This window comes from Ptychodera flava, chromosome 8 (assembly GCF_041260155.1).
Source record: "Ptychodera flava strain L36383 chromosome 8, AS_Pfla_20210202, whole genome shotgun sequence".
Taxonomy (NCBI): domain Eukaryota; kingdom Metazoa; phylum Hemichordata; class Enteropneusta; family Ptychoderidae; genus Ptychodera; species Ptychodera flava.
The window spans coordinates 37,977,362-38,004,082 of record NC_091935.1 but is presented as its reverse complement, the minus strand read 5'-3'; the positions used below and the strand labels follow the sequence as shown (position 1 = coordinate 38,004,082).

Below are 26,721 nucleotides of genomic sequence, written 5' to 3'. Positions count from 1 at the left end.
CTACGTGCACCCCCACAGGATAACAAACCAGTATTTTTCAGAAGCCTTGGGATCCCTAGAATACGAAATGGAATTTTAACAGAAAAAATATAGGGACGCAATAGCTGTTATGGTCATGTTTTGAAGGGTACCGCAAAATCACCATTTTCCAACCCAAATGCATTTTCGTCAAATCTGTCTTCTTGTAAGTCACGTGCTGAGCTAATTTTTTAACATAACCTCACTTGTTTGGTATCATTAGAAACAGAATTTATTCTGCTTTAAGATGACATATTGTACTACGCAATGTCTTCTACAGTTTTTGTGAAATATGACCAAAACTTATCCCATACCCCAAAATTTAACATTGCAAATTACAGTAAATCTCAAATTCTACCAATTTTTTAGCTTGGCATAATAAATAATGCAATGCTTTGTATGAAATCTGTTTAATTTGATACAGGGACATGTCAGAAATATGAAATAGACTTTTAACAGAAAAAATATTGGGACTCTACAATTGTAATAGTCATATTTTGAAGAATACCGCAAAATCACAGTGTTGTAGATTTGCATGCATTTTTATCAAATCTGTCTTCCTATAAGTCATCTGCTGAGCTTCTTTTTGAATATAACCTCACTTGTTAGGTATCATTATAAAGATAATTAACTAATCTTTAAAATAACATATTGTAACATGTAATATCTTGTATAGTATCCATGATATATGACCAAAACTTATTCCATACCCCAAAGTTTACATTGAAAATTGCAGTCATAGCTAAAATAAAATTCTACAAATGTTTTAGCTAGACACAAAAAATCTGGCCGTTTTTGCTATTAAATCTGTTTTATTTGGTACAGGGACATGTCAGAAATATGAAATAGACTTTTAACAGAAAAAATATTGGGACTCTACAGCTGTAACAGTCATATTTTGAAGGGTACCGCAAAATCACAGTGTTGCAGATTTGCATGCATTTTTGTTAAACCTGTCTTCCTATAGGTCATCTGCTGAGCTTGTTTTTGAATATAACCTCACTTGTTAGGTATCATTATAAAGATAATTAACTAATCTTTAAAATGACATATTGTTACTGGATTATCTCGTATAGTATTCATGATATATGACCAAAACTTATTCCATACCCCAAAGTTTACATTGAAAATTGCAGTCATAGCTAAAATCAAATTCTACCATTTTTTTACCTAGACATATAAAATCAGGCATTTTTTGTATGAAATCTATTTCATTCTGTAATGGGTCATGTCAGAAATATAAAATAGACTTTTAACAGAAAAAAGATCGGAATTCTGTAATTGTAACAGTCAGATTTTGAAGGGTACAGCAAAATCTCAGTATTCCTGACTTGCGTGCATTTTTGTTGAATCGATTTTCTTATAAGTCATCTGCTGAGCTTGTTATTAAATATAACCTGATTTGTTAGGTATTATTAGAAAGGTAATTTACTAGTCTTTAAGGTGACATATTGTTATATGCAATATCTTCTTTAGTTTACACTATTTGAAGGGAAATGCAAAATCGCAGTACCGAAGACTGGCACCTTTTTTGTTAAATTATTCTTCTTGTAAGTCATCTGCTGAGCTTATTTTGTAACACAACCTGGCTTGTGAGGTATCATTAGTAGGGCAATTTATTCTTCTTTAAGATGACATATTGTAATATGCAATGTCCTTCATAGTTTTTCTAAAATATGGTCAAACTTTACCCCATACCCAAAAAGGTCAAATCGCAAATTACGGCTTATCTTAAATTCTACCATTTTTTGCTACACGTTATACAAAAGGCAATTCTTGTATGAAACCTGATTTATTTGTTACAAAAGCATGTCACAAGTATAAAATTAACTTTTAACGGGAAGATGATACAATTTAGTAGCCATTTAGATCATTTTTGGAGGGGAAACCATAATATGTCAAATGTATGTGTTTCGGCAAATTTGCCCTGATACCTGGGTACCCTTCCAAATATGATCCAAAAGGCTATCAAATCATATTATATTCCTGTTAAAAGTTAATTTCATATTTGTGACATACTTTTTTAACAAAAACACAGATTTCATAGATTGCATACAAGCATTGCCTTTTGTATACAAAGTTAATAAATTGTAAAAATGGTAAAGTTTCAGATTTGCAGTAATTTGCTGTGTAAACCTTGGGGTATGGGGTAAGCTTTGGTCCTATTTCATGAAACCTAAACAAGATATTGCATATTACAATATGTCATTTTAAAAAAATAGTAAATTACCTTTTTATTGATACCTAACAAGCCAGGTTATGTCAAAAATCAAGCTCAGCAGATGACTTATAAGAAGACACATTTAACAAAAAATCAGGCGAGTTGGTAATACTGTGATTTTGCGATACCCTTCAAAATATGACTGTTACAGCTGTAGAGTCCCAATATATTTTCTGTTAATAGTCTATTTTATATTTCTGACATTCCCCAGTACCAAATAAAAAGATTTCATATGAAGCATTGCCTTATTTGTTATGTCTAGCTAGAAAATTGCTAGAATTTGACGATATATAGCTACGAAAGTACTTTTCGATAGAAACTTTGTGGTATGGGGTAAGTTTTCGTCATATTCAATGAAAACCACATAATACATGGCATATAACAATATGTCATTTTAAAAACTACTAAATTACCTTTTAATTGGTACCAAATAAACATGGTTAGGTAATAAAATAAGCTCAGCAGATGACCTACAATGGGACAAAATTAACAAAAACGCATATGAGTCTGCACTGCTGTGATTTTGCAGTACAGCCATAGAACCCCAATATTGTTTCTTTTAAAAGTCTATTTCATATTTCTGACATGTCCCTGTACCAAATAAAACAGATTTAATAGCAAAAACGGCCAGATTTTTTGTGTCTAGCTAAAAAATTTGTAGAATTTGATTTTAGCCATGACGGCAATTTTCACTGTAAGCTTTTGGGTATGGGGTAAGTTTTGGTCATATATCATGAATACTATACAAGATATTGCATGTTACAATATGTCATTTTAAAGATTAGTAAATTATCTTTATAATGATACCTAACAAATAATGTTATATTCAAAAAGAAGCTCAGCAGATGACTTATAAGAAGACAGATATAACAAAAATGCATGCAAATCTGCAATACTAAGATATTGCTGTGCCTTTCAAAATATGACTGTTACAGCTGTAGAGTCCCAATATTTTTTCTGTTAAAAGTCTTTTAGATATTTCTTACATGTCCCTGTACCACGTAATACAGATTTAAAAATGGTAGAATTTGATTATAGCTATGACTGCAATTTTCAATGTAAACTTTGTCGTATGGGATAAGTTTTGGTCATATATCATGAATACTATACAAGATATTGCATGTAACAATATGTCATTTTCAAGATTAGTTAATTATCTTTATAATGATACCTAACAAGTGAGGTTATATTCAAAAACAAGCTCAGCAGATGACCTATAGGAAGACAGGTTTAACACAAATGCATGCAAATCTGCAACACTGTGATTTTGCGGTACCCTTCAAAATATGACTGTTACAGCTGTAGAGTCCCAATATTTTTTCTGTTAAAAGTCTATTTCATATTTCTGACATGTTCCTGTACCAAATAAAACAGATTTAATCGCAAAAACGGCCAGATTATTTGTGTCTAGCTAAAAAATTTGTAGAATTTGATTTTAGCTTTGACTGCAATTTTCATTGTAAACTTTGTGGTATGGGGTAAGTTTTGGTCATATTTCATGAATACTATACAAGATATTGCATGTTACATATGTCATTTTAAAGATTTGTAAATTATCTTTATAATGATACCTAACAAGTGAGGTTATATTCAAAAACAAGCTCAGCAGATGACCTATAGGAAGACAGGTTTAACAAAAATGCATGCAAATCTGCAACACTGTGATTTTGCGGTACCCTTCAAAATATGACTATTACAACTGTAGAGTCCCAATATTTTTCTGTTAAAAGTCTATTTCATATTTCTGACATGTCCCTGTATCAAATAAAATAGATTTCATACAAAGCATTGCATTTTTTATTATGCCGAGCTAAAAAATTGGTAGAATTTGAGATTTACTGTAACTTGCAATGTTAAATTTTGGGGTATGGGATAAGTTTTGGTCATATTTCACAAAAACTGTAGAAGACATTGCATAGTACAATATGTCATCTTAAAGCAGAATAAATTCTGTTTCTAATGATACCAAACAAGTGAGGTTATGTTAAAAAATTAGCTCAGCACATGACTTACAAGAAGACAGATTTGACGAAAATGTATTTGGGTTGGAAAATGGTGATTTTGCGGTACCCTTCAAAACATGACCATAACAGCTATTGCGTCCCTATATTTTTTCTGTTAGAATTCCATTTCGTATTCTAAGGATCCCAAGGCTTCTGAAAAATACTGGTTTGTTATCCTATGGGGGGCGCACGTAGACCCCCTCTAGCCCATGGACTATAATAATTAAATGACACTGCAGACAGTGAGCTAAACCAAAAATAGATAAGATAATGCACGTAATCCCGAGCATATATAATAATATGTAATGAAGCATACACTGTTTATTATAGTATAGACGCAGTTAGAAAGACTCAATTTCACCAAGTGAAATATCAATAATTAATAATGCATAGCAAATGTACCGAGTGATGAAAACAATACTTTGAACCTTAAAGGCATTATTATGTGTTCAAATAGATCGGCATTGACGTCGACGTGTATACAGTCGACGCTTTACCAGTGTGAACTAGGGCAGTGCGTATTTTTATTGCGAATTTCTAGCCATTTTAAACAGTATTCCTCCTGTTTAACCCATAGAGATTTCCGTATAACTAGTTGTGAGGATAGTAAAACCCTATACTCTTACAAATTCAGTGGAAAGAAACTCAGCTCATAAGTATTGGATGCCAGTGAAAACTACACATAGATAGTCCATCCCAAATTGTGACTGCATGCGTATAAGTGCACTTTGGCAAATAATAAATTCTCACAACATTTAGCTCTGTCATGGTTCGCTGTGCTGTATACTGCATGCTCGCCACCAGGTGGAAATTTGCATTTGTCTACCATGTTTTAGATTAGTAACTTCCCGATTGTGACATGTTACATTTGGTGGTGAAAACCAGCCAACATTTTGGATCTGCCTTATTACCAAGCTAGACTTGGTAAAAGTCTATGAATTAATGCTATTTTTGTGAACGCGATGCAGTAGAGTTATGGGGGACAGTTTTTTTGTGAACGCAATGCAGTAGAGTTACCATAATTTAGTCGAGCACAGTCAATGAGTAGAATTGATACCTATCACCTTCACTCCGCACATGCGCAAATTCTCCGCGTTCATACAACTCAGTGAAGACTGCGTATGATCGTAAATTGCTGTTATCCCGGTTTTTCATGTAAAAAATACAAATAATTCGCAGCAATTGCTTTAATGATTTTTTAAATAAAACTCCCGACTCTAACGAAGTCTAGTCCCGTGCTAGTTAAGAAGGTAAAATTTGTATCGACTGTGCATTACACCTGTTCGTTGTTCCGCAACTGCCTCACGTTACAGCGCGGGACATTCAGACGTCAGAACTGTAAATGCACGTAATTCCCCGTTATAAAGATGTATGGATGGATGGATGGATGAATGGATAGATGGATAGATGGATGGATGGATGGATGGATGGATGGATGGATGGATGGATGGATGTGTGTGTATGCATGCATGTATGCATGTATGCATGTATGCATGTATGTATGTATGTATGTATGTATGTATGTATGTATGTATGTATGTATGTATGTATGTATGTATGTGTATGCATGCATGCATGCATGCACGCACGCACGCACGTACGTACGTATGTACGCATTCATTTATGTACAGTATGCATGCACTCATACATTGTACATGTGTTGCTATCCGTGAATTTGAAGAAATTTACTATTATATTATATCGATACATGTCTCTCAAGCGATAGACAATTTAAGCAATGAATTTCGAAACGTAAACGTAACCATGTAAGAGCCGAATTTGATTACCTTGGAAACGTCATGTGAATTACACAAACGTTTACTCCCAATACTCAAGTATACTCAATGACTTGAATTTCAATTATAACCTGTCCATTACATCATCATATTTTATCATAATATTTCCGAACGCTTTCTGTATCACGACTTTAAACGAAGGATGTGTTGTGGTTTACATGAGTTATAGAACACGTTTCAAAAGAATTGGCACGCAAACATGGTATAGGAACGATGGCCCCATGCAGGCACCTCGTAGAAGAGTCTCTTCACTGCAATGGTCATATTTCACAAGCTGGCGCAGCCTAGGCGGCAGTCGTCATGGTTACTGCGGTTGTTTGTTTCACCGACGCTGCATCAGTGTTCAGTCAGCTGTAAGTATTCTGTCGCGGCATGAGTTTGTCACGATGTTAGGTATTATCAAGACACCATTATCAACAGGCCATTTGAGTTACGGCGTGCGTCTCTGTGCCACCAATTAAAGGTAATAGTTACAGTTCACTGAATGATCGAGTCTGGCGAGCTTCAGGACTGCCCCGAGATAAGTCCAACTTTGTCTTCACAAATCGGAGTAGCGGTCGCCCTAGACTTAACATTCCATACTACCACAACGTTTCGAAATTTTTCCCTTTTCGTCCATGTTCAAGGAAAGCATAAAGATAGCAAAGTGAAATTGTACGACATAAAGTTCATGTTCAAGTGGAGCGATTGCAAACAAACCAAGACTTTCATTAAATTCCATATTCACATAATTATACTCTAATGAGTCTCGCTTTGGATGCTCGTAAGAAATCGACAATAGAAAGGTCTTCGGTCACGCAAAAGTCACAGAAACAAGGCAAATATGGGTCTACATGTGAAGTGTACTTAACAGGCCCTTTTTATACCAATGTTCATGTCATTGACAGGATCTAAATTTGACGCTGTTTTCACACACATCTTGGTTGGGTCTCCTCGTGCAACAGTCCTCCCCGACCCTGAACTTGTTACACCTGCTCCCTTACTGCACCGCTAACCGAGAAGCAAACTGTGAGTTTGTTTCTAGAGTTAATTTCAAAATAATTCATCGTATAAATATCTAAATGTCGTACTAAAAATAGTTATGACATATACGTTAGACCTGGCGTAGTTTTTATCTTGCTATTTAGCCGTTATCGCATTCTTTAACATAGGGTAGAGCAATCAACAGTTGCAAATATTTATTACATGTAGCTGTAAAATGCCTGTTTTGAAAGCACATACTTTCGCGTATTAAATAATAACAAATGGCACAACGGCTGAATGGTTTTATTTCCGCCATCATTAGTAGAACACAATTTATAGAATCATCGTCAAAACAACCGGAATGGGCGTTCCTTTGAATTGAATACTTCTCAGTTATTTGTTTTCCTAGCGGCTTTTCATACTTTTTTCCAAGTGATTCTTCATCTTGCCAAGTCATTTATGTGTTGCTAAACCTCTCCGAATCACTCTTTCTACACTCATCGGCGCTCTTTTTTATAATACGAGACGTACAGAGAATTCCAGAACCATTATGTTTTTTAATTCGCTTGTGAACGACAACAATGACATTGATCCTTTTTCTGTTACTTTAGACGGTTTTAAAAATATTTTACAACTTTGTTTTCTCAGTATTTGTTAAAAGGTTGTGGGACTTATCTCTATGTTTTAACTCTTTATCTGCATTTTTCCTAAGCCTTCCATAAATGGCCTCGGCTGTGGAATTCATTTGAATAAATAAACTAAAAAAAATAAAAAAATAAAAAAATAAAACGTAACTGCCAAGCCAACACTCTTTCTCTCTTTCAAATAGACACTTCCCATCAGTTACAAACTGTGCTGCACGGTAACATGAACAATCCGGCCAGCTACAGCCCACGTGCGTGCAGATCGTGATATTCGATCGCATACGCATGTATACCTAAAGTAAAAGTAGTAAATAAGAAACCAATCAACTCACTAAACCAAATATTTTTAAAAATAGAAGAGGGAATCGTGAAGATTTCAATGCCCCTGTGCATCACGAGGAATTTTGATGTCCAGTAGGTTGTTGGCCGTCTATTCTTCAATATCGGAGATGTACCATTGGTTGTTGTAATTCTCAGATGTTGAACACATTGCTGATCTTATGTTGATGACGTTGATGATGATGATGATGATGATGATGATGATGATGATGATGATGATGATGAAGATGATGATGATGATGATGATGATGATGATGATGATGACGATGATGATGATGATGATGATGATGATGATGATGACGTTAATAATGATGAAATTGTGACGTTAATGATGATGTGATGATTGTAGAAGTACTGCTAGTTAAGCGGATGATCGTTATTGTAGCCGTAAAACTATAGATAAAACTTTTAATTTTCCACTGTTTTGTTATATTTGTTTTATTTACCTTCAAAAACTTCAGCATGTTTCACTACCGTTGACAGGTAGCGTTCTTAAGTGTAATTTCGTTGCTGGCTTAAGTCCACTAAAGCTATTTAATTACTTTAACATTAATTGTATACTTCGAGAGTTTGTTTATAAATCATATGTGAATACTTTAATAGTGTTTGCTCACTTAGAAAAGACGAATTGCTAGTAAGCAAGTTATAGACTCATCTTGTGTGGTTTGAAGTGTTACACAGACGGGATTATACACTGGGTTCAAAATGCTCACCTAAGATGCAAAAAGTTCCATTTGTTCAATAAGAGCGTCTGAGGGTAATATCAAATTAAGGGCTAATAATCAGACGTATGATATAGATCTCTCTCTCTCTCTCTCTCTCTCTCTCTCTCTCTCTCTCTCTCTCTCTCTCTCTCTCTCTCTCACTTAAATTTATGTTCTGCACGAGAGTGATTTCCCTGGCTAACGTCCATAATGGTTTTTATGACTACGTGTAGTATTCTTCTTCGACGGAAGATTACTCAATTTCAAAAATATTCAACCACCATTTGCAACAGTTAAACAAGTTTAAAGTATACCAAAACATGTGGATTTCTTTTCTCGATCGGTGCTAGATTATTGTTCAAAGACCGTTGAAACCGTACACTCGGTTGTGAAAAGAAAAGCAGAAAAATAACAGTTTGAAAGCGTCCTGGCGTTTCAAAAAAATATGAGTGAGTATAGAGTATCTGGCAAAGGGAAACTGAAAGGAAGCCTGACATTGGCTGTAAATCAGATTAAAACGAGAAGCGGGAAAGTCAGATGGAAAGGTCGTTTACAAATTTTAATTGCCCACATGCGCACTTTGTATGTCTGAAATGCGAAAACACTGGTGTCGCCATGTCCTGCATGTGGTTCAGATGCAATTGGCAATATTCGGGAGAATTGCTTTGAGGAGATAAATATTATTTGACTTTTTCATTACCATCGTAAAGTAGATAATTAATGAGTATTTTCGTGCAAAGACTTGGTGCAACGGAAAACAGAATAGGATGTAACTATGTAGACATTTACTTTTCATCAAGAAGTGATTATTATTTTTGGGATGGCGAAATTGCGGACTGCTAATTATAAATGATTGTGTCACAAAAGAATTGTGCATATCCCATGATCTGTTCTCGGCTGTTTTCAAGGAAAACGACCAAAGAGTGCCAGAATGGCTGACGAAAGAATTACCAGTGTTCATCTGTGGGAGTTGATCATTCTGTAAAGACATTCAATGTGCTTATTTTGTCCGATTGAGCGACTGACCATATTGGCGGCAACCAGATTGGCGCATCACGTGATCAAAGGGCAGAGTGTTTTAGCGTCAAAAAAGTTGGAAGGGTAATTGGAGTTGTGAGATTAGCGACATATGTTAGTTGTTGGGTTGGGTGCACAAGTTGAAAGATGTCGCCCTTTGCTATTTAAGTGTGGGTCAGGGACATGAATTGCCTTCCGGCCCAGAGTGACTGCAGCTCGACGGGAACTGACAGTATGTCCGAAGATTATTGATTCTGACCTGTTCATAAGATTTTCCTGGGATCGAAATGCGCTCACAAAAAAGTCCAAACTCGCTCTTTGTTGTTGGCCGTATTTGGTTCTGGTTTCGAATTTCAAATTAGCTATCTCCCCTCCTGTACTAAAATCATAGAACAGAAAAAACCAATTAACAAAGGGATGCTTTCTAATACGACTAGGATAAAACATATGGCATGGTAACAGCTATAAATACTAAGTTGGCGAACATCTGTTTTAGAAAGTAACTCCAAGCAACGAGAATGGTCACGCTGAACTAAATATGATGTGTTCTTGTTTCATTTTTTTTGCCACGGGAACATTTTTCTCTCAGGCCAAAAAAGAAAAAAATTGTGCTGTAACAGTTCCGATAACATGGTTTTCAAAAATACGGTCGGTAGGTCGGCAGGAATTTTTTCAAAAATATTTTTATTCTTAAATATGCATTTTTCAGGGGTTCAGGGCGGTCAAACACTGGCCACAACATTTCCAGAAAAATGTATCATACATGTAAAAGGAAAAAAAACCCATAAAAGACATCTTTGTTTAAGCAAAAAAACCAAGTGCGAAGTAACGAACGCGTGATTTTACGGTTTTTTTCTTTCTTTTTTTTACTTCCGTGTTTACGTAGCTCTTAAAAGTTTAGGGTCGGCAGATAAAAATAGGGTAGGTCGGGTTATCTGAACAGCACAATTTTTTTTGTTCGGCCTCAGGCTTAAAATAAATAGTCACGGCCAACTTACCAGTTCCAATGGACCAGGACAAGCCGTTGGCGGTAAACTGGGGAAGCTCGCTAAGAATCAGTTGGACTGTGTATTCTTTAAAAGAACTCATTGAAAACGATCGTGGATTCCTTAATTTACGAAAAGGAATAACAATAGAAAACAAAGAGCCCATTCTTTAAAAAAAAGTTTTCAGAAATATGTAGTAGACTTTCTATGACTTTACGTTTTCCCACAATCCTTTGGTGTTTGACCTCTGAAATACATTGACTTCACGTCAATGAGAAGAATTCGTCGGGTAACATCGGGCTGACATAGTGTACTGACAATTTACATGGTTATTTGTAGAGAAGTTTAATTTCTCAAGCTTGATGTACCACAATTACACATGGCATACGCGAGGGTCTCCGTTGAAGCTCCGATTCAGCATTTTGTCGGGATGCTACCTGTTCGATGTTTCATCCAAAACACCCAGACATTGGTCGATGACAAAGCAAGTATCCAAATCTTTAGGAAAACCTTCGCATGCAATAAAGGTGAAAATTTCCTAAATTTGTCAAGAAAATCCCGAACAACTGTTTATGTTTTTGCAATATTAGATTTTTCAACTTGGGAGGTACATCGCTCCTTCCCAGGTATAAAAATATCGGGAGTAGCCCCAACCCACCTCGGGGGACCGTCTTTGCTTGTATCGAAGTCAGGAGTTCTCTACAACAGCCAACCATCAGAATGCAAAGCACGTTGCAGTACTTGAAAGGAAAAAACTCCACTGGTCAGAAAATTGAAAGGGGCCTTCATCGAAATAATGCATCGCAGGTTCTCGCACACTATACCAGCTGCAACTGAGTGCGAGCATTGTGGTGGAGTTGAGTTCATTCACCCCAGTCATAGAGGTACAATAGAGCCTGAGGTAGCGTGTGTGAGCAACTGTGTCGTTAGTTTGAACTTACAATCGATTTTTTAACGACGAAATCCGTGTCTTTTTATCTAGCGACAGAGAATAACAAAGTCATTTTCGGTAGGGAAACCGTCTAATTTCATCCTCCGAGCTATAAGTAAACTTCTACACGTATAGGGAGGGGTGTATTGAGGGTTACATACTGTTATATACAACATGAACATTGTGTCGTATGCAACCTGCAGAACCTGCGTCCAAACCTTCTAATGAAGCGTGGCTTAATATTTTCAAAACAAAGTATTCCTGTAGAAAGTATTGCATAAAGTGAGACTGTTTGCTGAGCCATGTAAGCCAGTTAAGTCGCCCCAACAACATCCACAAGCGCAACGATTGATTGAAGAATTCGATTTTCACCCGGTGTCCTTTAGAATTGTCTGGCAACAGTGTTCCACAGTCGAACGCATGCTTCGCCTTGACCTAGGCACGCCATCTACGGACGCCCCTGAACTGAGCCGTTGACATAATAACGTATGCTGGATCCTGAGAACTGATGGAATCGTAAACAATTGGCGATAATGCCGTAAAGTATGATCAGGAGCGAGTTGAACTACATCCCTCCCTTAATCGTTGGTTTCAATCCTTTTGGGGCATTCTTCTGCTCAAATGCATACATTATATGTCTGGGTTAAGTCTCTTTGTTCTGTATTCACAGGGTGGTAAAATCAACAAAGAGCTGGGCTTTATGCATTTCCAGTGAATAACCGTCATTCGACCGCATTCGATACGTTACTTCTCACTATGTTATGCCCATTGTGACAAAAAGAAATAAGTTTATATGCGAGGTAAAGAAGTTTAGGATCGAGTATGAAGAAGGGCAGATTGGATGGCACATCAGTCGGTCATTACACACATACGGACGGTTTTTACAAGTTGGGCATCTTGATATGAATTTTGAAGCATAATTAGAAATTATTTTACAAATGGAACAAAAGCACTGTAAATCACATCAAAAGTTCCCGCGAATGGAGTTCAAAAGTTACAAGTCCATTTGAAATGGCCTGTCTGACGTCACATTCTGTGAACTGACAAGTGATACACAGCACCTCTGAACAACCGATGACGAACATGCCTTTCACTTCATAATGAATTCGTTCTGTGGCTGTCTGAACATTCGTCAAGCACTGACCATCGATGCTTCGTCTCTCTTCAAATCTTATTGAACTCGGCTTTAAGTGCCATTGTATTCTGTTCTCTGACGAAATGAGATCATTTGTGGCCGGTGATAACTACTTTTGTTTTTAATATCAACCCCAGTTACTTGTTCTACCGTAAAGCATGCCGCGAAGCCTGGTATTCAGTTCGTCAACTCAGCCTGTCATGCGTAGACTGCACTATATTGTTGACATTAAGTGAATCCAGGTCTGGACACTGTGTGTTGAGAAATTAAATGGTAGGTGATTCAACATTTTTGGGGAATAGAAAAAGAAACTGTAGTTGACATTAAAAACAATATCAGTGAAAAAAAAATATCAAAAGTTGCAGCTATTGGGCCTGTAATTCACTAACAGGATGAAAACTGGTATAAAGAAAAGGACTTGTTACCCATCTTCGCTCTCGTCGATCTAGACTAGTCGCGTTAGTATTTTTCCATCCTCGCGCAATAAATAAATAAATAAATCGATAAATAAATAAATATGAATGATTGATAGTCCTCTGTGCAGTGAAGAACATTTCTGAGTTGGATGACTTGTATAACTTGGCAACTTTGAAAACTTAGTGAATTTATTGATGTATCTCTGTGTGTTTTAGAATCGATGCTGATTTCAAAGAGCCCTCAGCTGCTCTACTGCTTTTTTGTCGACTATGGGGTCTTTTCAACTCAGAAAACTAACGATTTAGTAAAAAGTTACATAAAATACTGAAAAATAAATACAACGAAAAAAAATTACAAGAAAACCCCAAAATACATTTAACGAAAATGCTCGACTCACCGTACCATTTTTTCAAGAGACCCATGGTGACAACTACACACTGAGAAAAGTATGCCCTCAAGGTGACTTTTCAAAAAAAATAAAAAAACCCACGCCGCTTGAAATTCGACTTTAGATCGGTTGATTAGTGTAACCACAGTCACTCTGTCACATGGTGTAACGATTAACTGGGTGTCTGTTGCACGGTAGCTAAGATTGACATTTGGCATTTATTGCTCCTGCTGCTCTCCACTCATATGACCACTGGGTCAATGTACGAAAGAGAAACAACCCCCTTTCAGGATTATAGATCTTCAGGACAACAATAGATCGTGTGACGCAAGCGTTGTGTTTATGTTGGCGGACCCCCGTACGCGATCAGTGAAAGACCCATCCAACCACCGTTGGAAAGGAACGTCGATGTCACAGAACATGTTCGAAGTGCTGTAAGCTGCACATATTGCCAGTGACGCCTTGTTTAATGTGATTATACAGTTCTCTTCGGTGAGGTGAGTAATGAACCTTATCGACAACATGTCTTTCTCATTGCAAACCTGTACTAGTGGTTTACAGCTGAAGGGCGAACCAGGAGTTTGACGGAGTTCAGCAATCCGTCCGACCGTTTCGTTAGGTTGCTCTTTATGGATTGCTAAAATTTCGTGTTATAAAAGATTTTGACCTACAAAAGGCGCCCACACGTTCGGGTACGTTACCCTTCTAACTTGCCTATCTAAACAAGCGCAACATAAGTACAGCAACCGTAACTTTTGACGATTTTTTTCATAATTTTCGTTCCGTTGCAATTACAACTTCTTGCACCTGTAGCCAAGAACTTGTCGAACCTAATATTTTGCTCGTCAACACAGTGTCTATATGAGTAAAATGCACTGTTATTGTGTGCCAGTGAATTTCATTCTAGACCAGAGTTCACTTGTCAACGATAACAATGCAGTCTACATATGAGTTGACAAGCGGAATGCTGTGTATTTGAACATGCTTCGGGGTGTACAACAAGAAACTGTCGTTGATTGCAAAAACAAAAAAAAATGAAAAAAATCGTCAAAAATTACAGTCACTGGCCCTTTCAAAAGTGTATGCAACATGTTTGACAAATATATACAATATATAATATTCAATGAGCTTTTAGTTATACGAGGGTGGCCGGAGGAATTTGAGAGAGGGCCAAACCTGCCCTCGGCGGAGAGTCACATTTTGTAAAGTTAGCCGGCGGAAAGCTAATGCTATAATAACTGAAAGATGATAATGATATTTGCCATGATGTGATGTGTCGCTGGTGGTATTGCGATGGTCGCTGCTCACTGTCAACGCGACGAACGGCGAGACGCACACCACTCGGCAATAGGCCAAACCCGGAATTCGAATCGACCACGGTACAAACAAAGCCATGTGCGCAAACGCGCACAGACGTACGTGTATTTCCATACGCGTTCAGTACACATGTGGGTTTGTTTGTACCGGCATCACGTGATTATTTGGGCGTTCTGAGTATGTAGAACGGCGTACGCATCGCGTCCTTTTTATTCCGGAGTAGAACCATTAGCGAACAGAACTTTACTAGGTGAAGTCAAACAGTATCATACCTGATCCAGTCCTCCGTATGGCTCCGCAAATAAGACGAGCTTTGGGTCAAAGTTCTGGCAAAACTCGACTCGAGGAAATGCGGCCGTCGCCGTGAAATATCAATGAATTGTTATTTGCAAATTGACCAGAAACAGAACATACAGTAAACAAGAACAGCACAAGAATTGGTCATGCATAATCATACATAAAACAACACTTGTAAGATGTGAAGGGTGCGGATGTTGTCATCCTTACCACGTGTCGTTAGGAGCAAAAACTGATATTACACAAAATGCCTTTGCATGGAACGAACGTCATCAGCCGAAGCTTGAATTCGGTACGAACTGTTGCACCAAGCTTCAATTCTCCGACACGCAACCCTATTATCTTCCCCTTGAATAAAACGCTGTAAATTTATGGACGAAACGGCGTACGCAAAAAAAAAAATTGGTTTCTACTTTTGGTAACAACGTGAGCGTGAACACCACCAGATTGTCAATGTATTTCGTTCGCCACAAGAGGCAACTTCCTGGACGTGGTACACTTGAACGAACAATTTGTAGTGGACAGTGTATGGGTATTTACAGGAGTGCAATGGTCTGTTTGTGTACATGCAGAGATAGTTTGTTCCGGGCACCGTACTGAATTTGAGAAAAGTGGGCTTGTCTGAACGCAATGGACATATTCTGCACGTGACTAACAGAGCTCTAACCTTCCAATATTCACAGAAATCTGTTTTGTACACAAAAATTAGAAATAATGTAGCATTTAGTAGTCATGGGACAAAACTGTTTTCCCCATAACGCATGCTTTTTTGTTTGGTCAAGTATACATACTTCCCATGATGCCCCTCTTCAAGTGTAGGCTCCCGTTTAATTCCTCAGAATACCACTCTGATGAGAAAGCTGAGGTGATCGTTGTGTCCACAACTTCCCTCGCCATGATTATCTCCCAATTCTGTTCGGAAACTAATTATTATCGTGGCTTGTGGGTAAGATAACTGTATGTAAATAGAAAAAGCGTGACATGCGCAACTGGTGACTCGTGTCCTTCCCGATTTTTGGAGGTTTAAACGAGATGCAAGAACTGACAGTCATTCCGAAAGGAAATTAAGACTGAAGAACGGCAAAATTAGGATTTCTCCTTGATGACTTTAAAATATAGTTCTCGATATTTGCCACTTTCCTACACTATGAATGTGCATCAATTTTATAGTCTGCAGACGCCATGTGCTTCGACGCTTTGCCTGCTATTCTATCGATGCTAGAAGTCGTTTCGGTTTACACGTAGCGCGTGATACGAATTCACTATAGCGTCCTGTCAAAGATAACAAAACTATTGGAGTTTGCGGTATTTTTGGTCAATTACAGAGCATGGTTGTCATACTCGTCGCACCACTGCTAGGTCACCAGAGCCGCCGTGTGTCATTAATATATCCACCCACAAAGAGAACAAGTTACACCCTTGTTTCTTTTGAATAATTGTGATATATCATCGGTTCTTTCACGTGTCGACAGCGAGCCAGATGGCACAAAAGGACACTTTAAGCGAAAATTAATGAGTTTTATAGACGTTGCGTCTTTTAGGAAAACGAAACAGTCCGTGTCCCAATAATTGGATGAAAGCAACAAACACTATTAAGTCAACGATATATATGTTTCCAGGGCCGTTAATTCTTCTACAGGGCAACTGCTGCGAAATCATGCGCCTAAACGTTTGCGTGCTCACAATCTACGCCGTCACATGCAAGGTTGCAAATATTTATTGATAATACAGACATTAGAAAGAGCACTTCAGCATCACATACAGGAGACAAAGAATTTTTATCTTGTGTATAATTTATGGTCAACAGACAGCCAAAGAAAGTTGGTGTTCAAAAATGCGGGAAAATCCAAATTAATGAAAAAAGGAAAGAAAGTGACAATGGGACTTCTCTATGCAGTTGATACTAATAAGTGTAGGTTTCACTAAGTTAAGGTGGCATGGCAGGCAGCACAGTTCACTGCTCCAATTCTCATCGTGAGACCATTGCCCCTTTCTTAATGATATTTAAACAAAAATATTTCGACAACATCGCGAAGATGAAATAATAACATCCATAAGAATATGTAACCCTATACAATACAGAATAATTGTATTGCATTCACTAATGATTCGACGTATCAAATAAATTCTGTTTACTTTGCCATCATTAAGATGGTGTAATGGCATCAAATTCTCGTTTTATGACCACAGCGTCAATATTAAAGTTATCAAGTAATCTTATACACATAAAGTATAGATGTGGACAAACAACCATGATAACGTTTACCGGGTAAACGCATTCAACATTATTTGAAAGGAAACGGTACTTTTCCGTTACCAACTACACTGACAGATGACAACGACTTTTGTAGATCTGTAATAGGACAGTGTTTCAGAGGTCAGAAAGAGAGTGGATTTCACCATGTGAACCACGGTGAGTTATCTCGCGTCCGAAATGGGACATTATTACCATTACTGTCTACCGGGACTTACAGTGCAGGTGAACAGTTCACTATTTGTGTCATTGCGCATGCGAGCGGCTGAACGTATCCGTCGTCGCGCGCTCGTCCACAGCAATGCCTGGGCACGCCAGCAAAAGTTATTTGCTCCCAACTATTGTATCGAAGCCATCATCTGGAAAACAAAAACAGGATGGAGACATTGAAAATCAAACAATCATGCTTTCATTACAATGTTGAATTTTTAAACCTTGGGGACCGCCACAAAATTACGCCCTGTGTGCATGGGTTGTAGTAATTATTTGCTGTTTAAATATTTATTTCTTGTCATCTGGAAAGATGAGCCTCCATAAATAGTGAACTGACCCAGACGTCATGCATGAAAATTAACACCGGAGTCATAACATATGTAAGATGGCTGAAATTAAAGAAATCTAATGGACCGAAACTTAAGTAATTGATGAAGTATTCATTCGGACAGAATTCTTATTTTACCCGTAAAAAACGCAAATTGGCAGTTGGAAGAACAGCAACCTTGTGGTAATTCAACTTCTCCTGGTAATATTTTCAGTGTCATCGAAAATAAATCCCCTTGGCTACCATGAGGACAAATGCATTTTATCGCTTCTAGATGCAAAATAAAATTTCTGTGCTAAATTTCAATTCGAGAAACTCTTCGAGTATCTAAAATGGTCGCAAGCATGTTTAATGGATTGTTGCTATTTGCCGTAACTTTTGTCTTCTATCATAAGCGTAGGTTTCGACTTCGCGATCACGATTGCTTAGTTTAGACAACAACATTAACAACAACAACAACAACAAAAACAACAACAACAACAACATCAACACACTCTCTCTCTATCTCTCTCTGTATGTGCGTGTAATGTATAATTTAGTCTATATAACTATTTCTATGGAATAAAAGACAAAAAATAACTATTTCTATATTTTATTTGAATTTTAACATTTTACAAAACTAAGCATCGTCTGTACTAGCAACATACGATAGATATCCGAAAATTTTTGGAACCGTTTTTCTTGGCATTCCTTCTTCAAAAGGACAATTATGGATGTTATATTTTCTTCCATATTATCTTTCCCGACTGAGTGCTTCTATCGCAATTTAGGGGCTGAACGCACAACTGGGTCTTGAATCGACACGCGTGTGCGATCAGGCCCCATGTAGACAAGCCTATCTAGATCCACAGATTGTGGAAATACAATTCCAAGAAAAACATTTGTTGTAACGGAGAGAAATGTTCAATGTAAGATGGGGGGAGCAGTTGTTTTCAATTAATTTGAAGACTATATAACACTTGGTCACACAGACACACATTTATATGGTAGTCATACATTATGTTGATGAAGCAAACCACAAGCAGTTGATCACTTCATTAAAAACCAACACCAAACACAAATACGCAGGCCATGCCTCAGCATTACGGTAGAATGCGCCTCGGGGACAGATATTTGGACTTCCAATTTTTTATTACCGTTTTCCAGTTCTACCACTTTTGTGGGCTCATTTTGAAGCTCTTGGAATAAATTACCGTCTTATTTTAGTGAAAAGAATCGAAAATTTATTTTTTCTTTAGAGTTCACACAGGGATGGCGGCCGTTTTGAATTTCAAATGTCGATAAATTCAAGGTAATCTGTTTGTCTGGTATCAACATGTGCATTGGTTACCCTGGATTTTATGCTTGATTGTTAAAGAAAGTTGTCGAAGGTTTCTTTGGGGAAGTTTGCAAAAAAGTTTAAGTATTTCACTTTCGAGTCGCTTACTTCCTTAACATTTCACACCAGTAGACTGACAATTGGTCCACTTTTTCTCCGATGTGTAATCACCGTGAACGTTCATCGACAGAACTAATTAAATTGTCATATCTGCCATAGGCATTTCGCAAAAATGTCAAAAAACCCGAAATGATGCAATGAAATACATATTTCACTGTGTTTCACCTCGAATTATGCTAACCTGAAGTCATGTTCTTACTCATATTGAAAAAAAAATCGGACGAGCCCTTTCCGAGTACCCGATCTATATCACATGCGAGAGACGAGATGGGGTATGCATAATGCATATTAAATGATGAACGAGTCACTTACTTTGCTGTCATTAATTTTCCTTAGTTCATATGACTTGGAGATTAATATCTGAAATTAGAAATTAAGACATTAACGACAATATGTCACTTGACTAATTTTCCGCTAGGAAACATTTGGAATGTACATACTTCTGTCTTTCCATACGCATGGCTAAACTAAAAGTTTTCAGTTGAGCGTTACCGTGCCCTGACTCACGTCTACTGTGTTAATTTCGGCAAACGTTACATACTAATAGTGTTGTTTACCTTGATGCTATACACAGAGCACAATACACAATGACAGGTAGCATAGCTAATTTTTGTAAAATATGTGTCACTTTTCATGTACTTTTCATAATTGTATTATCTATTAGAGATCTGATTCGAATCCTAAACCGTGTCAAAATGTCAGGGTATGTCCAACTTGTATGCGGCGCGTAACAACCAATATTATCATTGAACCGTTGACTTTAATTTTTTCGTCCGGACAGCATTTCTTTTTTGTCAACAATTACTTGACACACAGTACTTTAGACTTACAAGACCAGTGCATGTGTATTTTTTCTAGCTGTGGAGGGAAGAAGATAAGAAAATGTCACCTACTATGCATTGGCCGTTTAAATCGGTTCGCGCCATTTATGTTGATCTGTGTGATGTATTTAGGTTACTCTTCTGAAAGAGACCTGGCTCATCAATACGTTACACTTCCAAATGTATCTTCTGTCACATTGGATTTCAATCATAAGTCATGCCGCGTCCGTTCACGGAGTATGCTGTGTATTTTTTTCTGTTTATTGAGTTTTCAGAACCGGTTTATTCTTTGTTCCGTTCATGAAGCTGAGAGTCGCTTCAATTTTGTTTCCTTTAATTATGCAGTTTGTAGACCTTGTCGGTTTTTAGTATACTAGCGGAGTTTGAGGTTTGCCCTCATAGAGTGTGTGAGGTATTTTTGGTTGTTTTGGTTGAGTTTTCGTGAAGTCCGCGAATTTTTTTGTTTCCATTTGTGAAGGATGGGACGCTTGTCCTGAAAGAGGGCGATTTGTTTTTCGGGTAGAGGACAGGCGATGATCACCAGTTTGTTGGGAAAAAATCATACTTGTTAAAGGACAAGACTCAAACAAGATAACGATTCATGAGAGGGGGGAGTTACAGATGGGGAAATGTGCCCAGATGAAATATGGCGTCGAGCCATCGTGAATATGGTACTTAGTAAGAGTTCAATATCTGTGAAAGTAACCAAAAAATCAACTGATGGGATCCAGGACACATTTCTTCATTTGTGTATCGTTTGAGTTTTGTCTCGACAGCTTGAAAACGTCTTCTGTGTTAAAAGATTTACGTTAGTAGACCCATCAGGATCACAATAATACCAATCGCATTAATTAAATTTAGGATTAATGAGAACAGGCGAACTTGTACATGCCAGAAAAGGTTGATACAATTTGGACGATAACTGTAAACACTTGTCACTTTTGATAATATTTTCATTGCTTTTATTCGAGAAATCAAGTAGATTCCCATATTCCTTTCCCTATAGCATGTCCGAATACTTAGAATTAACTTTTCCTAGTGTTCACAATATCCAATATTACTGGGTTTTGTATTTTATTTTACTACTCATCCCAAGAGGCGAACCCAATTACAGGATGTGGAACCATTAACCCAATATCCAATGTAGCATTGAGGAGTAAAATGCCTTGTTGAGGGGCACAACACCGCACTGGCGTCTCCAACTCACCGTCCTCTGACAGTGAGTCCATTACTCTGGACCTCCAGGGTCTCGAACTCACTACCCTCTGATAGTGAGTCCGCTACCCCAAGGTGCCTCCTCCTGTTGACTAATGAATTTTTATCGGGACTCCGATTACATTGTAATATAATTCTGGGCACGGCAAACATCAAGTTTGTGTTGACGAGTTCAACGTCAGGCATTTCAACATGGCTTTTGGAAACTGAATATGAAACTATGTTTGATTAAAATCGACTGCACTTGCAAGGTAGTACAAGTTAAAAAGACATAAACTTTTGCCCAAACTTATCCCAATGAAACTTTCAACCATTGTCAAACCAAATCGAGAATTAAAATGACCTAATGTTCACCGATATTTGAAATTCAAAATGGCTGCCATCACCGTGTTAACTCCATGGGGAAAAATAAAATATTTAATTTTGCGAAAACCAAGACAGTGAATTTTTTTTCTTACTCCGTGAGCTTTAACATGAACCCCAACAAGAGATAGATCAGAAAATAATTTTAAAAATTTAAGAGTCCTGATATCTGTCCCCGAGGCGCATGCTACTCGCAATTTGAAAACTCGCATGGTAATGACGTTGAAGGTTACAGAATAATTTAACTCCTCTTAATATTACGGAGCCGTGATAAGATTTATAACTGCCATCGAAGTTTCTTTCATAACAGTAACACCCTCTGTGGTAGTCAAGCGAAAATGCCCATGGTCCGAGTGTCCCTGTCACCGCTTAGCGTAAAAATTAATCATGACTGGCTTGCTTTCAATCAGTAAATTAGCTATTAATTACAAAATTGTTTCTGCCCTGGCACGACGTTGCCACAAAGCGACAGTGACATGTCACGTATATGGATGCTTTTGAAGTGTGTCTCAAGAGTGTAATTATCAATCCTTATGAACGTATGGAAATTAAATGAGAGTGGCAGCGCAGTAGTGTTCTCAGTGTCCGTTGGAGCGAGCCAGTCAGACCACCAATCCATCGACATCGTGTACCGCTTTTTCCTACAGAGTTCTAACTGAACGGCAACACACCAGTATTGGTATACCTGAGTGTCGGGTTTGGTTCCCCGTCGCGTACCGCAAAACCCGGTACCACACCTCGAAGAACTTCTCGCCCGATAAAGTTGTAAGTACTTAACTTGTCTTAACTGTCACCAAAGTATAATAATCTTAAAAATTGACGCGAAAATTAATATTTAACAATCTCGATACATTAGCGTCCTCGGACGCTATAAATCCCGCGTAATTCCACTTGATTTGGACCATAACAATACTGACGCCACGCAGGTTTATGACAAAAGATTAAAAAACACCTTTCGCATTACGAGAAAGGATGCCATTCTGTGTTTTTCATCTGTAGTCCACGGTTTGTCTAATTATTTGGGATGGAGGGACTGTGGTCTCAAACACGGACTCGCAATTCCCTTAGCGATCAAGCGCCAGAAAAACAGAAACAGCAGTGATGTAAGAAAATTGGCTAATTGACACCTTCGATTATTACTTTGGGTTGCCAGAAAAAGATGGAGATAATACTTAAAATTCTCCGAGGTGAAGAAGATGCGTAATGCAGTTGAGAACTTATCATCTTGGTGCTAACACTCTGTCTGTGTTAAAGTTAGTGAAGCGAGTTTTTTCTGACAGTGTGTATAAAATTTACCCATTGATTATATGATGGTTTTGATAAAGCCGTCACAATATACACACGACATATAAAGGACTAGCGATTGTACTGCTCACAATAAGCTTGTATTCTATGCAATCAAACCACCTGTATAGAATGTTAATTGAAACTCTCTGACGTGCACATGTCGATTTCCACTCTTAACAAGCTTCTGATGAATTATCATGCTCTATCAAAATGTTTGAGTTCTGTTTTACTAGATACTTTTTCTGTCGTCAAGTTCTCCTCATAGCAACATTGTTCGCTTGCCTTCAGCGAATAATAATTAACACAAAAGCCACTATTGTTAAAAAATGTTGTTATCAGTGTTGCTGAGAACAGACTAAAGACGTGTTTCTAGATATTGAACCCTCAGAACAACTGAGAGAGAGAGAGAAAGAGAGAGAGGTAGAGAGGGAGAGAGACAGACAGAGACAGAGAGAGAGACGGAGTGGGCCAGACGGACAGACAAACTGAAAGACGAAGACAGAGAAAGAGAGATAGACAAAGGGATAGGGGGATAGGCAGAATGACAGAGACAGGTAGACAGAGACTGATGTAGAGAGAAGGGAGAGAGACAGAGAGACAGAGACTGTCAGAAAAGGTAAAAAGAGGAGAGGGGCGGAAAACGGAAGGCTGATGGAGAGGCAACAAAATAAGAATATTGATAGGTTTGTAACTCAACGAATGACGGCATGATTTCCATCTTGCGGGAAGTCTGTTACATTATTTAATCTGGAAGTAACTGAGCGAATGTATCACTTCGTGCTGGAAAAGTATAACAAATTGAATGCTTGTTACATGCAATTTTCATAATGAGTTTACTTGTTATTATTACGTTAATATGCTAAACTAATTTCATTTTTGCGGACTAGACATTGTTTACAGCACAATAAAAGGTTTACATTAATGTTTACATATGACTCTATGATCTAAAACCTACAAAAAAGGTAAATAAGTAGTGTTTTTTTACCTTTAATTGCTATGCAATTATTCCAAAGTGGTTTTAGTGAAGCAATTTTATGAGAGTTTACATATTTAAAATTTGTCAACTGTCATGGAATGGCCTAATTAAGTAATGGCAATGTGCGCTACAGTTGGTATGGAAACACCGAGATAGTATAAATCAACCCGTGAGACAATCATCATACATAACATATGTCTCTCATGACGACACATGCTTGTCCGCGTATGTTTCCTTGAAATTCCTTTCGCAAGCTCCATGGTTCTCCTGGTTGCCATATTTCAATCGTTGGAGACCCACGAGTTGAAGCTATGACACTCCTGCCCTCGGTGCGGAAAGAGAGGACCTCTACTTGTTGAGGCTGTATTTTCTATTAATTTCGGATCGAGTGTATACATGGCGTATGGGTATTGCATGGTGTTTAGAGTTGCTCCATTAACTGTATATTTTTAAGGCAAAAGAACGGACTCTCAAACTTTCTCAATATTCCTTTGACCTACCATTTGTGGGTGCTTATTTTGAAGCGAATGGCGTAAATAAAGATATCAAGGGCTTATGAAAATCGGGAATTTTATTCCCCCTCCCCAGAGAGACAACACAGGGGTGGCGGCGATTTTCGGTAATTTGTTTCTCTACTACTAAAATTTGCACATTTCATTGCGGAAAAGTTCGAACAAAGGTAAAGTTTTCCATTTTTGAGGCGTGAAATACTTGAATGTATTTCTAGAATTGTTTTCTGTTCTTATTCGTAGAATACGGTTTCTTGTGGAAATTTCCAGTATGTATTTTGTCAACAGTGTGCATCCGTTTAATATCCACGGACTGGAATTCAACTGTCACCGATGACAGTGCGCTCTGTACACAATATTTTGCGTCGCCTTAAGTTTGATACCTTGCACTTCGACACACTTATAGGCAAAAGAACAGCCCATGTACATGTTTTACAGAACAAAAGCAATGAATATATTATCGAACGTTATAGGTATTATCGAGTCGATATTGAGTCGATATCAGTGGGTTTTTCGTATGTAGACATAGGCGGAGTTCTACTCTCGCTAAGTTACGTAACCAAAAATATTTGTGGTGGGCCTCACATGTATGCTACATCCGGGTTTGTGTATGTTGATCGATCAGTATCTCAACCAAACACGTACGTGACGAAGCTCTCTTACAGAGTTTCGCATAGACGCGAAAGAAAATTTTTCGTTTCATAAAACAAGCGCTTAAGCATTTGCAAGAATATGAAAAAAGTCTGACTGTCCCCCTTGACTCACCAAAGTATTTCGTAAATTATGATTGTCAGACACATATATTAAAGTGAAAAAACCCATGCGAGCTGCTGACTTCAAACGAGAATCCCAGACAACAGATTGAACAGATTGGACGTACGGAACTGCCTGTCTCCCATAATACACGGTGACCGCGCGCAGAGTAACATGGAACTGTGTTCGTCGCACCCACTTCACGAACACTGGTTTTGCACATCGCAGTTGCCAGCATTTTGAAAGTGTTAGCATATCATCGATGAACATAGACATATCCCACTGTAAAATTGCAGATGGCAGACTTGATACAGAAAGAAAATGCCTGCTCGACAACTTAAAAAAAAATAGTTCCACTGTTGATTTTAGAAGCCAACATCATTTCTCAGTCGGTCACCCATTTGTGTCTCATCTTCGACAGTCGTTTGCAGAGGAACGTTAAAGAAATTTACCGCTAAAGTTACAGGCAATGCTACTTCACTTAGATTTCTGCCTATTTGAAGGAAGAAATTTGTCATTAAGTAATATGAGATACAGAAAATGAAAGGACAAGATTTATTCCAATGCTATGGCTCTTAAGCCTGCCGCGCACGAGAAAAATTAGCGGAATAAAATTTCGAATTAATTTGTGTAACCGTGCTCCTCAAATTTACTCTCATGATTTTCCTTGAGATTTCTCACTGTTCAAAACAAAAAAAACCCAAAATTTTACCCCACTAAGACAATGAAAAGGTTACTTACTCCAAGTGCTTCAAAATGAGTACCCAGAAGTAGAAAACTAAAAAATAACTTTAAAAGTTTGAGAATCCAAATGTCTGTCCCCGAGGCGCAATCTGGCTCTGCGGCTTTGATGTTGCACATTTTGATCGAAGGCTTGCGCGCCACAAAGTGTGCAAGCCTTTGTTTCTTGAGAAAGTGAGTGATAATATGTGTATGATCAATGTCACAGCTTTCATGGTATAGTCACTGGCTCATGTGAGCAATAAATCGACGGCACGAGAAATAAAAAACCCACAAAGCTATTGAGATACAATAGATAATGAAGCTATGATGGAAATTAATTTACTGTCGATCAATGACAAGATAATACGGTTTGGCGAAAGTTATAATGATTTCAAGTTGAGCACCTGTGGCTCTGATAGTACGTAGGCGGTGTGTTGTTTTTGATCGAATCAGATAATGCTCTTGAGCACGGGTATAGCTGACCAGACTGTTTCATTTAATTGTAACCTTTAGATGCTCTATGTACATGTACTATTCGGCGGATTTTGCCCCTTTCCTGTTAGGTTTCCCTTCTCCCCTTCCTCCGAACGGGAAATCTCCACGAGGGCCCTCAAGTCTTTACAGAAGCTCATCGCTGCCCTTGATTTATAGAGTACACCCTTCCT

The 26,721-nt window shown here is 37.8% G+C and overlaps 1 protein-coding gene across 2 annotated transcripts in view; it reads left to right on the top strand.

The window, feature by feature from the left end:
• The first annotated feature begins 13,909 nt into the window (after positions 1-13,909).
• LOC139139262 (uncharacterized) overlaps positions 13,910-26,721 on the top strand; it is an 85,431-nt gene continuing 72,619 nt past the window's right edge. The window contains exon 1 of one of the 2 annotated variants that reach the window (XM_070708107.1): positions 13,910-14,059. The gene's annotated coding sequence lies outside the window, so the exon portion shown is untranslated. Of the gene's footprint in view, positions 14,060-22,369; positions 22,574-26,721 lie in introns of those variants that run through there. The other variant, XM_070708108.1, reaches the window with a different exon arrangement.